General features: G+C 41.7%; 1 non-coding gene across 1 annotated transcript; it reads left to right on the forward strand.

The window, feature by feature from the left end:
* Positions 1 to 4,969: 4,969 nt before the first annotated feature.
* Positions 4,970 to 5,160, forward strand: LOC140285297 (U2 spliceosomal RNA). The gene has a single exon (XR_011910392.1). It is a non-coding gene; the product is annotated as a U2 spliceosomal RNA (small nuclear RNA).
* Positions 5,161 to 15,366: the final 10,206 nt, after the last annotated feature.

The raw sequence follows: 15,366 nt of genomic DNA on the forward strand, positions 1-15,366 counted from the left end.
TAGAGGACGATCTCTCTCGTTGGAAGTCCTTACCTATATCACTTATGGGGAGAGTTACAACCATTAAAATGATGATACTACCAAAAGTTAACTATTTGTTCTCAATGATCCCCATAAAACTATCTGCTACTTGGTTTAAGTCACTAGATTCATGCATCTCCAAATTTCTGTGGAAAAACAAACCACCACGTATTAGTTTAAAAACCCTACAGAAGACCAAGGACAGTGGTGGATTAGATTTACCTCATTTTCAGCACTATTCCTTAGCCAATAGGTTACAATATATATCAAAATGGTTTAAACCTTGTTGTTGTCACAGTTCCCAGAGACGTTGTAATCGTTGAGGATTCTATATTCACCCCCTCATTAGAGGCACGTGTTGCAGATTGATGACACTGAATCTTCTTCTCTGTTCATTGCTGGCATCATTCCCAGCATCGTAAGTGTTCGTGGCATTGTTAGCCTCTTCTTCTGGATCTTGATATCGAGCATCCTTTTGTATTTCTGGTTTGTAAGTCCTCTCTCTTCGTTCACCGGAGTCTTCGTCTCTTTGTCCTTGAGTTTGGTGATTTTTTCTTCTTTTGATGCCTTGACAGTGTGACAGGTGATACCACATGGGAGATCCTTTAACTTGAACTGCTGTCCCTGTGCTGCGAAATGGCTGTGCTGCTCAAATGGTCTCTCCTTCATCATATACACAGTTATTTATACATCACCTTCCACCATGAAGCGTTGTCCCTTTTTGTTTCTCTCTTTGTTCTTAAAATGCTGTTATAAATGTCTAAACCAATCCATTAAACTAGATCATTTTGGCAGTAAAGCGATCTACAATGTGCTTGGTCGCAAAGCTGCTCATCTGTGGTAAACAGCTCTCCAGAAAGGCATTCTTCAATTGATTTCACTCATTTTATGTAATAATTTTGTGATTTCCTACAAAACTACACTTCTTCTCCCATCTGTCTGAGTATTTAATATTGTCTGGGTCCCGTTAAAACATGTATTTTTCCCATCTAATTCCTTGTTTGCTTTAAAACAAGTATTCCCCATTTTCTATCCCTTCAGTAGCCAACCAGTTTGTATGGAGTACAGTGGAGCAACTTGACTGATCAGTAAAACACTGCTTTTGTTGTCACCGCAAGGCTTCCCCCGTCGGTTGTTTCACTGAGACACTACTGAGTAACTACAACTCAACACAGTTTATACACATAACATTCATATACATACTAACAAACAAACAAACAATAATTTACAATAATTTGAACGTACACCCAGGTAAATATTCCTGTAGTCTTCTCATACCGACTATGGACCCATTCATTGTTTAACTTCACTGTTTTGCAAATCCTAATTGGATATTACACATTGACATTGAACTTTACTGGATACGCAGGTCTTCATTGCATTCAGCAGCCTATATGTGAGCATTTATGTGTAAGCTGTTCTTCTTTGCATTTATCAGCAGCAAGCAATTCTTCACTGCACATGCATATGTAAATAGTAAAACAATTCCAATGTGTTAGCGAAACCTTCTATATCACAGTGGTTTCTAAGGTCTATTTTAAGTTCTTTGCCATCAGTGAGATGACATTGTTTACAAAGTGTGTCAAATTATCACTGAAGATCTTTTCAGGAATTTCAAATCTAGAAATGAGTTATTTTACGCGTGATTTTGCTACTGAGAGTGCATCTGCTTGTGCACATGGAAATATTTCAGACCATTTGGTAAAAACCTCTGTTGTCACTGAGCAGAATCGTTTCCCTTAACATTAATTTAGTTCAATGAAATCTACAAAATAATGAAATAATGAAATCCAAACAAATATGTTGAAAAAGATACACTGGCTTAGGGAATTATCTTCGTTTTGGTCTTAGATTGCCCTGTGGAATGTATTTTGCACATATTTGACCTGCTAGACAAAACTTTATTCATTTATTTATTCTAAAAAAATGTTTTTAATAATTAGTAAAACCATATGCTGTAAAAACCTGGTTCATTATTGCTTCCATCCCTCCTGTTGAGACATGACATGGTCCGTGGCTCAATACTGCAGCATATTTAAACAAATTCTTTGGCAGTATGGTTTTCCTTCCGGTCATTCATACGAGTCTATTGTAGATGGCAATTGAATAACATCTAATAATGCTAAAATATTTGTAGTTTATACATTTAGCTGTGGATGTCAACATACCTGTTTTTCCAATGCTGTGTTAACACATGTACAGTTGAGAAGGCATACTGACTGTCAGTGTAAACGTTAACAACCTTTTTGTTATTTAATTTACAAGCTTCAGTTAAAGCTACCAATTCGACTGCTTGAACAGAGTAATTTTTTGGTAGTGGTTGTTTTAAGAAAACTTCAGTTTCTGTTACTACTGCAAATCCTGTAGCATTTGTGCCATCAGGGTTTTTTTCCTTGATCTGTTGAATAAATATAGTTATTTCTGCATTTTCATAATGTATATCAGTTAAGTCTGGCCTGGGTAAAACACTGATGGTTATTTCTGACATGCAATCATGAGGCTTTCCATCTGTGGGGTAGGTAGCAGTGTGGATGGATTAAGTGTAGCACATCTCTCGACAACAAGGTGTGGCTGTGAAAGAAGAACTGTTATGTAGGAGAGATGTCTGGTAAAGATATTTTGTTAAGTAACCATATCACAGCCACTGCATGAGGTACCTTAAGTGTTAATGGGTGAAATAACACCATTATTGTTGATGCCTGCACTGCCAATGGCTTCTGGCCATTGATTCAAAAGTACGATCTCGTCCCTTTTTCCCCTTTCAGTGGACACTGGCCCCTAATTACCGCAATTCAGCAGGGGGTCTTTCATTAGGAGTACTGGACTCCCCCGTGCACGGTTTCAGCTCCGACCCTGGACAGCGGAAAAAACTTTGAGATCTGGTTTGAGGACCCAATTGTTGAGAAAAGTCTCTCAATGAGACTCAGAGTTGCTGGAGTCAGTTAATGCAAAGGTTTAATCTTGCAGCAAGTTCAAGAATGTGTGTGTGTATGGGTGTATGTGTGCGAACGTGTGTGAGTTTGTGTGTGTGAGAGTTTAAAGAACCTGTAATCCACAGGCAGGCCTTAACTAGTATGGCACGGGTCCAGCCTGTCTCATCTTTTTTGGAAGGTCCAGCGCTCGGCCGTAACCCTTCTGTCTGTTTGGACTCTCACATACATTCGGTTAATCATAGAAAAACGAGAACAAAACTTTTTAGCCCCTTAAATTCATAAAACAGACATGGTGCAGTTATTTCCATTCTAGAAAATAAGAGTAATCACCACCATTCCTATAAATTCTGGATATTCTAACAATCTGAATCTTTTTTAAATGTTCGATGAAGCCCTTTGCTGTTCTGTTTAGAGACTCAGCTGATCATAAACCAAGTTTTGCTCTTGAACCAAGCTTCTAAACTCTTCACCTTTTTCATTTCTCAGTTAGTATTCACTTTAAAACTGATTAAAAGAAAAATTAAATGAATGCCTATCAACAAATGTGGGATCTAAACTCTAGTGCTTCCTCTAAAATAATTTCCTTTCTCAATTCAGAAATGTGTGTGTGTAAGTCACAACACCCGTGACACCAAAACGGCTTTCTTTTCTCTCTTTTCTCTACACTCTGCACTGTGAGCACACACAACAAATCAGAAAGGCTTTTTTCTCTCTTTTCTACATTATGGACTGTGGGGACACAAAACCGCTCTCTCTTTTTTTTTTTTTGATTGTGTGCCAGGGCGTTGTCTCACGTATTAGATTATGCTTAAGATACGAATGAGTTTATCAGTCACATCAGAATCCATACATACTGATCCTCCCGTAATAAAATGGTCGGATCTTATCAAACACACTTTGTTTCTTGTGACAAGTCAGCGAAACAGCGTATACACGTCAAGACACTGAATCAAGTTTGCCACAAGAACTCATAAGTTTGGCAGTATTGCTCTGCCGTCAGCAATCATACACCCATTTTATTTTCATGAGACATGTGCAGGCACCTGTTCATCTACTGTTCTATCACTATGAATTAGTTTATCTATTATCAATAAGGATACTTCTACAACTACTATCAAAGTATGTCCGGACTTCTTATGTTGTCAGTTGCTATATATGAATAAGTGGGTTGCTACTGAAAAGCATTAAGCATGTCACACAGCCCAAACATATAACATTTCAGGACACACCACACAGTTAACAACCACAGTGAAGCGTGTCAAAGCCCAAACATGTAACATTCAACAGGACACTTACACAACACATTCAAATCAAACAGTCAGACAACATACAAGAACCTATACCCCAGCCGGCATTGCTCCCTGCCTATTTTCCTACAACTCACTATGTGTGCGCACACCTTTATTCACAAACTCTTCAACTTATACTCTTTTACCGAAGCTGCTACAGCTCGATTGGCCAAATACCCTTAGATCCTATTTCGGTGAATTTGACATCTGCCTTGCATGTAACAGATTAGCGGTTTAGCAGTTTTAATTTAGTTTGAGTGAAGGAATTCATTTTATAGCAAAATCCGAAATCGTGAAGAACTCATGGAAGTAAGCTTATTCTCGGATTCCTGAATCTTTAGATTTGCTCTTTCTTTTACTGCAAAGTACAACGTTGAGCAGCACTAATGAGTTGTTTCTATTTTTGGCAGGCTTTACCTTTGCGGATGAAGCCCTTTCTGTCTGTGCAAAAGAAATCTTGTTACTGTGCAGAGTGACTTCTCTGAGTAGAGTCGCCTTACTTGTTGCGACTGTGCCAATGTTCGAAGCTGGAGTGCAAAGTTGTTGCTTGAATGGTGCTCGCTGGAGCGTGCGGTAGTGTAAAGTTATACCATTTAAAAGGGCTGAAGAGTGCTCAGTGCAGCGGGTGGGCCGAGGTGCAAAGTGACACTATGGCCATAAAAAGAACACCGCTACAAGTGCGCATTGTGCCAGGAAGGGCCCTCGGACGTGAACCAGTGGACAGTTATCGCTTCTCGGCCTTTTGGCTAAGATCAAGTGTAGTATCTGTTCTTATCAGTTTAATGTCTGATGTGTCCTCTATGCGAGGACTACATATTAAATGGATTTGTATCAATAGGAGTTGAAAAAGGAGCTTGCTCCGTTCACTCCAAGCATCGACCCGGTACTGTAGTGCCCCTGGGAACGGTGCGCTCTCCTCTGCTCTTGTGAAAAAGCAAACAGCGGTGCAGGATGGAGGTTTCAGGGAGCCCAAGATGAAACTTTCTTTTAGTCTGCTGAGAAAAGAGAGTGAATGCGAAGTAGACTTTAACACGGCTCTGGGAGCGAGCCGAGTGCGGGCTAACCAGGAGAATTGCTTGAAAGAAACGCGACACCGAATGAGCGGTCAGAACAAAGCCTCAATACGGTGTTCCTGTGGTGTTTTTATAAAATGCGGTGAAAAAAAAGGTGTGAATGCCCCATAGAAAACTAAAAGGTGGAGCGGAAGTGTTCGGCTGCAAGAAGGTGTGAATGTCCGACTATATTTGGTGAAAAGCAGGTGAAGCAAGGTCTGAATGCCCAACCTTACATCATCAAAAGCGAGATCAGAGGTTTTTGGCTGCAAGAAGGCCATAGTTTGCCAAAAGTGGGTAAGGTGCGAATGACCGACTAAATATCAACAAAAGTGGGGGCGGAGGTCTTCGGATGCAAGTGGGTGTGAATATCCCACCATAGAAGTATGGTGGAGAGGAAGCTGTGAATGGCCGACCATAGTTTGCAAAAAGCGGGTGAGAAAAGGTGCGAATGTCCAACCATACATGATCAAAACAGGGAGCGGAGGTGTTTGGCTGCGACAAGGTGTGAATGTCCACCCATAATTAATGAAAAGCGGGCAACAAGTAGGTTCGAATGCCCAACCATACATCATCAAAAGCAGGAGTGGATGTGTTCGGCTACAAGAAGGTTTGAATGTCCGAGCATAGTTTGTAAAAAGTGGGTATGAAAAGGTTCGAATGCCCAAGTTCGGCTGAAAAAAACTGTGTTCGGCTGCAAAAAGGTGTGAATGTTTGACTAAAGTTTGTAAGACAAGGTTCGAATGCCTGACAATGTATGATCAAAAGCGGGAGCGGAGGTGTTCAGCTGCAAGAAGGTCTAAATGTCCATCATTAATTGCTAGAAAACATGAAAGAAAATTTTCGAAAATCAATCTGCACATGATCATAAGTGGGAGAGGAGGTGTTCAGCTGCAAGAAGGTGTGAATGTCCTACCATAATTGCTGAAAAATGTGTTAGAAACGGTAAGAATGCCGGACCATACATCATCAAAAGCTAGAGAGGTGGTGTTCGGCTGCAAGTAGGTGTGAATGTCTGACTAAAGTTCAAATATATTAACAAAAGCGGGAGGAGAGGTCTTCGGATGAGTGGTTGAGAATTTCCAACCATAATCTATAAAATGCGGTGAAAAAAAAGGTGTGATAGAAACCTAAAAGGTGGAGCGGAAGTGTTCGGCTGCAAGAAGGTGTGAATGTCCGTCTATAGTTGGTGAAAAGCAGGAAAAGCAAGGTCTGAATGCCGAATCTTACATCATCAAAAGCGAGATCAGAGGTGTTTGGCTGCAAGAAAACGGGTAAGGTGTGAACGACCGACTAAATATCAACAAAAGTGGGGGCGGAGGTCTTCGGATGCAAGTGGGTGTGAATATCCCACCATACAAGTATGGTGGAGAGGAAGCTGTGAATGTCCGACCATGGTTTGTAAAACGCGGGTAAGACAAGGTGCGAATGTCCGACAATGTATGATCAAAAGAGGGAGCGGAGGTGTTTGGCTGCAAGGTCTGAATTTCCAACCATAATTTGTAAACACCGTTGAAGAAAAGCCTCGAAAGCCCGACTATACACCATCAAAAGCGGGAGCAGAGGTGTTCAGCTGCAAGAAGGTCTGAATGTCCACCAATAATTACTGAAAAATGGGTAAGAAGAGGTGTGAATGCCCAACTATACATCATCAAAAGCAGAAGTGGATGTGTTCGGCCACAAGAAGGTTTGAATGTCCGACCATAGTTTGTAAAAGGCGGGTAAGAAAAGGTTTGAATGCCCGAACATACACAATCAAAAGAGGGAGCGGAGGTGTTTCGCTGCAAGAAGGTGTGAATGTCCGAGCATAGTTTGTAAAAAGCGGGTAAGAAAAGGTTCGAATGCCCGAACATACACCATCAAAAGAGGGAGCGGAGGTGTTCCGCTGTAAGAAGGTGTGAATGTCCAACCATAGTTGGTAAAAAGCGGGTAAGAAAAGGTTAAAATACCCGACTCTACACAATCAATAGCGGGAGCGGAGTTGTTCGGCTAAAAGAAGGTGTGAAAGTCCGACCATGGTTTGTAAAAAGCGGGTAAGAAAAGGTTCGAATGCAAAAATATACACCATCAAAAGCGGAAGCCGAGGTGTTCGGCTGCAAGTAGGTCTGAATGTCCACCCATAATTAATGAAAAGCGGGCAACAAGTAGGTTCGAATGCCCAACCATACATCAACAAAAGCAGGAGTGGATGTGTTTGGCTACAAGAAGGTTTGAATGTCCGAGCATAGTTTTTAAAAAGCGGGTAAGAAAAGGTGCGAATGCCCGACAATGTATGATCAAAAGAGGGAGTGGAGGTTTTCGGCTACAAGAAGGTTTGAATGTCCAACCATAGTTTGTAAAAAGCGGGTAAGAAAAGGTGCGAATGCCCGAAAATACACCATCAAAAGAGGGAGCGGAGGTGTTCCGCTGTAAGATGGTGCGAATGTCCGACCATAGTTGGTAAAAAGCGGGTAAGAAAAGGTTCGAATGCCCGAATATATACCATCATAAGCGGAAGCGGAGGTGTTCGGCTGCAAGAAGGTGTGAACGTCCGACCAAAGTTTGTAAAAAGCAGTTAAGAAAAGGTTCGAAAATCCAACCAAACATAATCAAAAGTGGGAGCAGAGCTGTTCGACTGCAAGTAGGTGTGAATTTCCACCCATAATTCCTGAAAAATGGGTAAGAAAAGGTGCGAATGCCCAACCATACATCATCAAAAGAAGAAGTGGATGTGTTCTGCTACAAGAAGGTTTGAATGTCCGACCATAGCTTGTAAAAAGTGGGTAAGAAAAAGTTCGAATGCTCGAACATACACCATCAAAATTGGGAGCGGAGGTGTTCCGCTGTAAGACGGTGTGAATGTCCGACCATAATTGGTAAAAAGCGGGTAAGAAAAGGTTAGAATACCCGACTGTACACAATCAATAGCGGGAGCGGAGTTGTTCGGCTACAAGAAGGTGTGAAAGTCCGACCATGGTTTGTAAAACGCGGGTAAGACAAGGTGCGAATGCCCGACAATGTATGATCAAAAGAGGGAGCGGAGGTGTTCGGCTGCAAGGTCTGAATTTCCAACCATAATTTGTAAACACCGTTGAAGAAAAGCCTCGAAAGCCCGACTATACACCATCAAAAGCGGGAGCAGAGGTGTTCAGCTGCAAGAAGGTCTGAATGTCCACCAATAATTACTGAGAAATGGGTAAGAAAAGGTGTGAATGCCCAACTATACATCATCACAAGCAGAGGTGGATGTGTTCGGCCACAAGAAGGTTTGAATGTCCGACCATAGTTTGTAAAAGGCGGGTAAGAAAAGGTTTGAATGCCCGAACATACACAATCAAAAGAGGGAGCGGAGGTGTTTCGCTGCAAGAAGGTGTGAATATCCGAGCATAGTTTGTAAAAAGTGGGTAAGAAAAGGTTCGAATGCCAGAACATACACCATCAAAAGAGGGAGCGGAGGGTTTCCGCTGTAAGAAGGTGTGAATGTCCGACCATAGTTGGTAAAAAGCGGGTAAGAAAAGGTTAAAATACCCGACTCTACACAATCAATAGCGGGAGCGGAGTTGTTCGGCTAAAAGAAAGTGTGAAAGTCCGACCATGGTTTGTAAAAAGCGGGTAAGAAAAGGTTCGAATGCAAAAATACACACCATCAAAAGCGGAAGCCGAGGTGTTCGGCTGCAAGTAGGTGTGAATGTCCACCCATAATTAATGAAAAGCGGGCAACAAGTAGGTTCGAATGCCCAACCATACATCAACAAAAGCAGGAGTGGATGTGTTTGGCTACAAGAAGGTTTGAATGTCCGAGCATAGTTTGTAAAAAGCGGGTAAGAAAAGGTGCGAATGCCCGACAATGTATGATCAAAAGAGGGAGTGGAGGTTTTCGGCTACAAGAAGGTTTGAATGTCCAACCATAGTTTGTAAAAAGCGGGTAAGAAAAGGTGCGAATGCCCGAAAATACACCATCAAAAGAGGGAGCGGAGGTGTTCCGCTGTAAGATGGTGCGAATGTCCGACCATAGTTGGTAAAAAGCGGGTAAGAAAAGGTTCGAATGCCCGAATATATACCATCAAAAGCGGAAACGGAGGTGTTCGGCTGCAAGAAGGTGTGAACGTCCGACCAAAGTTTGTAAAAAGCAGTTAAGAAAAGGTTCGAATATCCAACCAAACATAATCAAAAGTGGGAGCAGAGCTGTTCGACTGCAAGTAGGTGTGAATGTCCACCCATAATTCCTGAAAAATGGGTAAGAAAAGGTGCGAATGCCCGAACATACACCATCAAAAGAGGGAGCGGAGGTGTTCCGCTGTAAGACGGTGTGAAAGTCCGACCATAATTGGTAAAAAGCGGGTAAGAAAAGGTTAAAATACCCGACTGTACACAATCAATAGCGGGAGCGGAGTTGTTCGGCTACAAGAAGGTGTGAAAGTCCGACCATGGTTTGTAAAACGCGGGTAAGACAAGGTGCGAATGCCCGACAATGTATAATCAAAAGAGGGAGCGGAGGTGTTCGGCTGCAAGGTCTGAATTTCCAACCAATAATTACTGAAAAATGGGTAAGAAAAGGTGTGAATGCCCAACTATACATCATAAAAAGCAGAAGTGGATGTGTTCGGCCACAAGAAGGTTTGAATGTCCGACCATAGTTTGTAAAAAGCGGGTAAGAAAAGGTTCGAATGCCCGAACATACACAATCAAAAGAGGGAGCGGAGGGGTTTCGCTGCAAGAAGGTGTGAATGTCCGAGCATAGTTTGTAAAAAGTGGGTAAGAAAAGGTTCGAATGCCAAAATATACACCATCAAAAACGGAAGCCGAGGTGTTCGGCTGCAAGTAGGTGTGAATGTCAGATCATAATTTGCAAAAAGCTGATGAGAAAGGTGTGAATGACCGACAATAATTACTGAAAAATGTGTTAGAAAAGGTAAGAATGCCGGACTATTCATCATCAAAAGCAGAGAAGAGGTGTTCGGATGCAAGAAGCTGTGAATGTCTAGCCATAATTACTCAAAAACGGTTAAGAAAAGGTAGTATTGCCAGACCATAAATGATCAAAACAGGGAGCGGAGGTGTTCCGCTGTAAGAAGGTGTGAATGTCCAACAATAATTGGTAAAAAGCGGGTAAGAAAAGGTTAAAATACCCGACTGTACACAATCAATAGTGGGAGCGGAGTTGTTTGGCTACTAAAAGGTGTGAAAGTCCGACCATACATCCTCAAAAGCAGAACTGGATGTGTTCGGCTACAAGAAGGTTTGAATGTCCGACCATAGTTTGTAAAAAGCGGGTAAGAAAAGGTTCGAATGCCCAAACATACACCATCAAAAGAGGGAGCGGAGGTGTTCCGCCATAAGAAGGTGTGAATGTCCGACCGTAGTTGCTAAAAAGTGGGTAAGAAAAGGTTAAAATACCCGACTGTACACAATCAATAGCGGGAGCGAATGTGTTCGGCTACAAGAAGGTGTGAAAGTCCGACCATGTTTTGTAAATAGCGGGTAAGAAAAGGTGCGAATGCCCGACAATGTATGATCAAAAGAGGGAGCGGAGGTTTTCGGCTAAAAGAAGGTCTGAATGTCCAACCATAATTTGTAAAAACCGGGGAAGAAAAGGCTCGAAAGCCCGACTATACACCATCAAAAGCGGGAGCAGAGGGGTTCAGCTGCAAGAAGGTCTGAATGTCCATCAATAATTGCTAGAAAACATGAAAGAAAATTTTCGAATATCAAACCGCACATGATCATAAGTGGGAGCGGAGGTGTTTAGCTGCAAGAAGGTGTGAATGTCCACCCATAATTCCTCAAAAATGGGTAAAAAAAAAGGTGCGAATGCCCAACCATACATCATCAAAAGCAGGACTGGATGTGTTCGGCTACAAGGTTTGAATGTCCGAGCATAGTTTGTTAAAAGCGGGTAAGAAAAGGTTCGAATGCCCGAACATACACCATCAAAAGAGGGAGCGGAGGTGTTCCGCCATAAGAAGGTGTGAATGTCCGACCGTAGTTGGTAAAAAGCGGGTAAGAAAAGGTTAAAATGGCCGTCTGTACACAATCAATAGCGGGAAGGGATGTGTTCGGCTACAAGAAGGTGTGAAAGTCCGACCATGTTTTGTAAAAAGCGGTTAAGAAAAGGTGTGAATGCCCGACAATGTATGATCAAAAGAGGGAGCGGAGGTTTTCGGCTGCAAGAAGGTCTGAATGTCCAACCATAATTTGTAAAAACCGGGGAAGAAAAGGCTCGGAAGCCCGACTATACACCGTCAAAAGCGGGAGCAGAGGTATTCAGCTGCAAGAAGGTCTCAATGTCCATCAATAATTGCTAAAAAACATGAAAGAAAATTTTCGAATATCAAACCGCACATGATCATATGCGGGAGAGGAGGTGTTCAGCTGCAAGAAGGTGTGAATGTCCACCCATATCTCCTGAAAAATGGGTAAAAAAAGGTGCGAATGCCCAACCATACATCATCAAAAGCAGGTGTGAATGTCAGATCATAATTTGCAAAAACCTGATGAGAAATGGTGAGAATGCCCGACTATACACCATCAAATGCGGGAGCGGAGGTGTTCGGCTGTGAGTAGGTGTGAATGTCCGACCATACTTGCTGAAAAATATGACAAAGCAGTTTTCACTTGGTTTGAGTGAAGGATTTCATTTTATATAGAAATCCGAAATTGTGTAGAACTCGTGGAAATAAGTTTATTCTCGGATTCCTAAAGGTTTAGTGTTGTTCTTTGGTATACTGCAAAGTAATACTTTTTATTTTGTTGAAACCGATTCAGACATGGATAAATATCAAGGAAAAAGCAGTTTTAACTTGGTTTGAGTGAAGGAATTCATTTTATATCAAAATCCGAAATTGTGTAGAACTCGTGGAAATAAGTTTATTCTCGGATTCCTAAAGGTTTAGTGTTGTTCTTTGGTATACTGCAAAGTAATACTTTCTATTTTGTTGAAACCGATTAAGTTAAAACTGCTTTGTCCTTCATATTTATCCATGTCATAATAGCTTTAAACAAAAAAGAACGTTGTACTTTGCAGGATAGGAAAGAACAACACTAAACCTTTTCAGGAATCCGAGAATAAGCGTCGATTGACGAGTTCTACACAATTTCGGATTTTGATATAAAATGAATTCCTTCACTCAAACCAAGTGAAAACTGCTTTGTCATATTTTTCAGCAAGTATGGTCGGACATTCACACCTACTCACAGCCGAACACCTCCGCTCCCGCATTTGATGGTGTATAGTCGGGCATTCTCACCATTTCTCATCAGGTTTTTGCAAATTATGATCTGACATTCACACATGCTTTTGATGTTGTATGGTTGGGCATTCGCACCTTTTTTTACCCATTTTTCAGGAATTATGGGTGGACATTCACACCATCTTGCAGCTGAACACCTCCTCTCCCGCATATGATCATGTGCGGTTTGATATTCGAACATTTTCTTTCATGTTTTCTAGCAATTATTGATGGACATTGAGACCTTCTTGCAGCTGAACACCTCTGCTCCCGCTTTTGATGGTGTATAGTCGGGCTTTCGAGCCTTTTCTTCCCCGGTTTTTACAAATTATGGTTGGACATTCAGACCTTCTTGCAGCCGAAAACCTCCGCTCCCTCTTTTGATCATACATTGTCGGGCATTCGCACCTTTTCTTAACCACTTTTTACAAAACATGGTTGGACTTTCACACTTTCTTGTAGCCGAACACATCCCTTCCCGCTATTGATTGTGTACAGTCGGGTATTTTAACCTTTTCTTACCCGCTTTTTACCAACTACGGTCGGACATTCACACCTTCTTATGGCGGAACACGAGGTACCTTAAGTGTTAATGGGTGAAATAACACCATTATTGTTGATGCCTGCACTGCCAATGGCTTCTGGCCATTGATTCAAAAGTACGATCTCGTCCCTTTTTCCCCCTTTCAGTGGACACTGGCCCCTAATTACCGCAATTCAGCAGGGGGTCTTTCATTAGGAGTACTGTGCACGGTTTCAGCTCCGACCCTGGACAGCGGAAAAAACGTTGAGATCTGGTTTGAGGACCCAATTGTTGAGAAAAGTCTCTCAATGAGACTCAGAGTTGCTGGAGTCAGTTAATGCAAAGGTTTAATCTTGCAGCAAGTTCAAGAATGTGTGTGTGTATGGGTGTATGTATGCGAACGTGTGTGAGTTTGTGTGTGTGAGAGTTTAAAGAACCTGTTATCCACAGGCAGGCCTTAACTAGTATGGCACGGGTCCAGCCTGTCTCATCTTTTTTGGAAGGTCCAGCGCTCGGCCGTAACCCTTCTGTCTGTTTGGACTCTCACATACATTCGGTTAATCATAGAAAAACGAGAACAAAACTTTTTAGCCCCTTAAATTCATAAAACAGACATGGTGCAGTTATTTCCATTCTAGAAAATAAGAGTAATCACCACCATTCCTATAAATTCTGGATATTCTAACAATCTGAATCTTTTTTAAATGTTCGATGAAGCCCTTTGCTGTTCTGTTTAGAGACTCAGCTGATCATAAACCAAGTTTTGCTCTTGAACCAAGCTTCTAAACTCTTCACCTTTTTCATTTCTCAGTTAGTATTCACTTTAAAACTGATTAAAAGAAAAATTAAATGAATGCCTATCAACAAATGTGGGATCTAAACTCTAGTGCTTCCTCTAAAATAATTTCCTTTCTCAATTCAGAAATGTGTGTGTGTAAGTCACAACACCCGTGACACCAAAACGGCTTTCTTTTCTCTCTTTTCTCTACACTCTGCACTGTGAGCACACACAACAAATCAGAAAGGCTTTTTTCTCTCTTTTCTACATTATGGACTGTGGGGACACAAAACCGCTCTCTCTTTTTTTTTTTTTGATTGTGTGCCAGGGCGTTGTCTCACGTATTAGATTATGCTTAAGATACGAATGAGTTTATCAGTCACATCAGAATCCATACATACTGATCCTCCCGTAATAAAATGGTCGGATCTTATCAAACACACTTTGTTTCTTGTGACAAGTCAGCGAAACAGCGTATACACGTCAAGACACTGAATCAAGTTTGCCACAAGAACTCATAAGTTTGGCAGTATTGCTCTGCCGTCAGCAATCATACACCCATTTTATTTTCATGAGACATGTGCAGGCACCTGTTCATCTACTGTTCTATCACTATGAATTAGTTTATCTATTATCAATAAGGATACTTCTACAACTACTATCAAAGTATGTCCGGACTTCTTATGTTGTCAGTTGCTATATATGAATAAGTGGGTTGCTACTGAAAAGCATTAAGCATGTCACACAGCCCAAACATATAACATTTCAGGACACACCACACAGTTAACAACCACAGTGAAGCGTGTCAAAGCCCAAACATGTAACATTCAACAGGACACTTACACAACACATTCAAATCAAACAGTCAGACAACATACAAGAACCTATACCCCAGCCGGCATTGCTCCCTGCCTATTTTCCTACAACTCACTATGTGTGCGCACACCTTTATTCACAAACTCTTCAACTTATACTCTTTTACCGAAGCTGCTACAGCTCGATTGGCCAAATACCCTTAGATCCTATTTCGGTGAATTTGACATCTGCCTTGCATGTAACAGATTAGCGGTTTAGCAGTTTTAATTTAGTTTGAGTGAAGGAATTCATTTTATAGCAAAATCCGAAATCGTGAAGAACTCATGGAAGTAAGCTTATTCTCGGATTCCTGAATCTTTAGATTTGTTCTTTCTTTTACTGCAAAGTACAACGTTGAGCAGCACTAATGAGTTGTTTCTATTTTTGGCAGCCTTTACCTTTGCGGATGAAGCCCTTTCTGTCTGTGCAAAAGAAATCTTATTACTGTGCAGAGTGACTTCTCTGAGTAGAGTCGCCTTACTTGTTGCGACTGTGCCAATGTTCGAAGCTGGAGTGCAAAGTTGTTGCTTGAATGGTGCTCGCTGGAGCGTGCGGTAGTGTAAAGTTATACCATTTAAAAGGGCTGAAGAGTGCTCAGTGCAGCGGGTGGGCCGAGGTGCAAAGTGACACTATGGCCATAAAAATAACACCGCTACAAGTGCGCATTGTGCCAGGAAGGGCCCTCGGACGTGAACCAGTGGACAGTT

Source organism: Leuresthes tenuis, unplaced genomic scaffold (genome assembly GCF_036924035.1).
Source record: "Leuresthes tenuis unplaced genomic scaffold, fLeuTen1.0.hap1 SCAF_34, whole genome shotgun sequence".
NCBI classification, from domain to species: domain Eukaryota; kingdom Metazoa; phylum Chordata; class Actinopteri; order Atheriniformes; family Atherinopsidae; genus Leuresthes; species Leuresthes tenuis.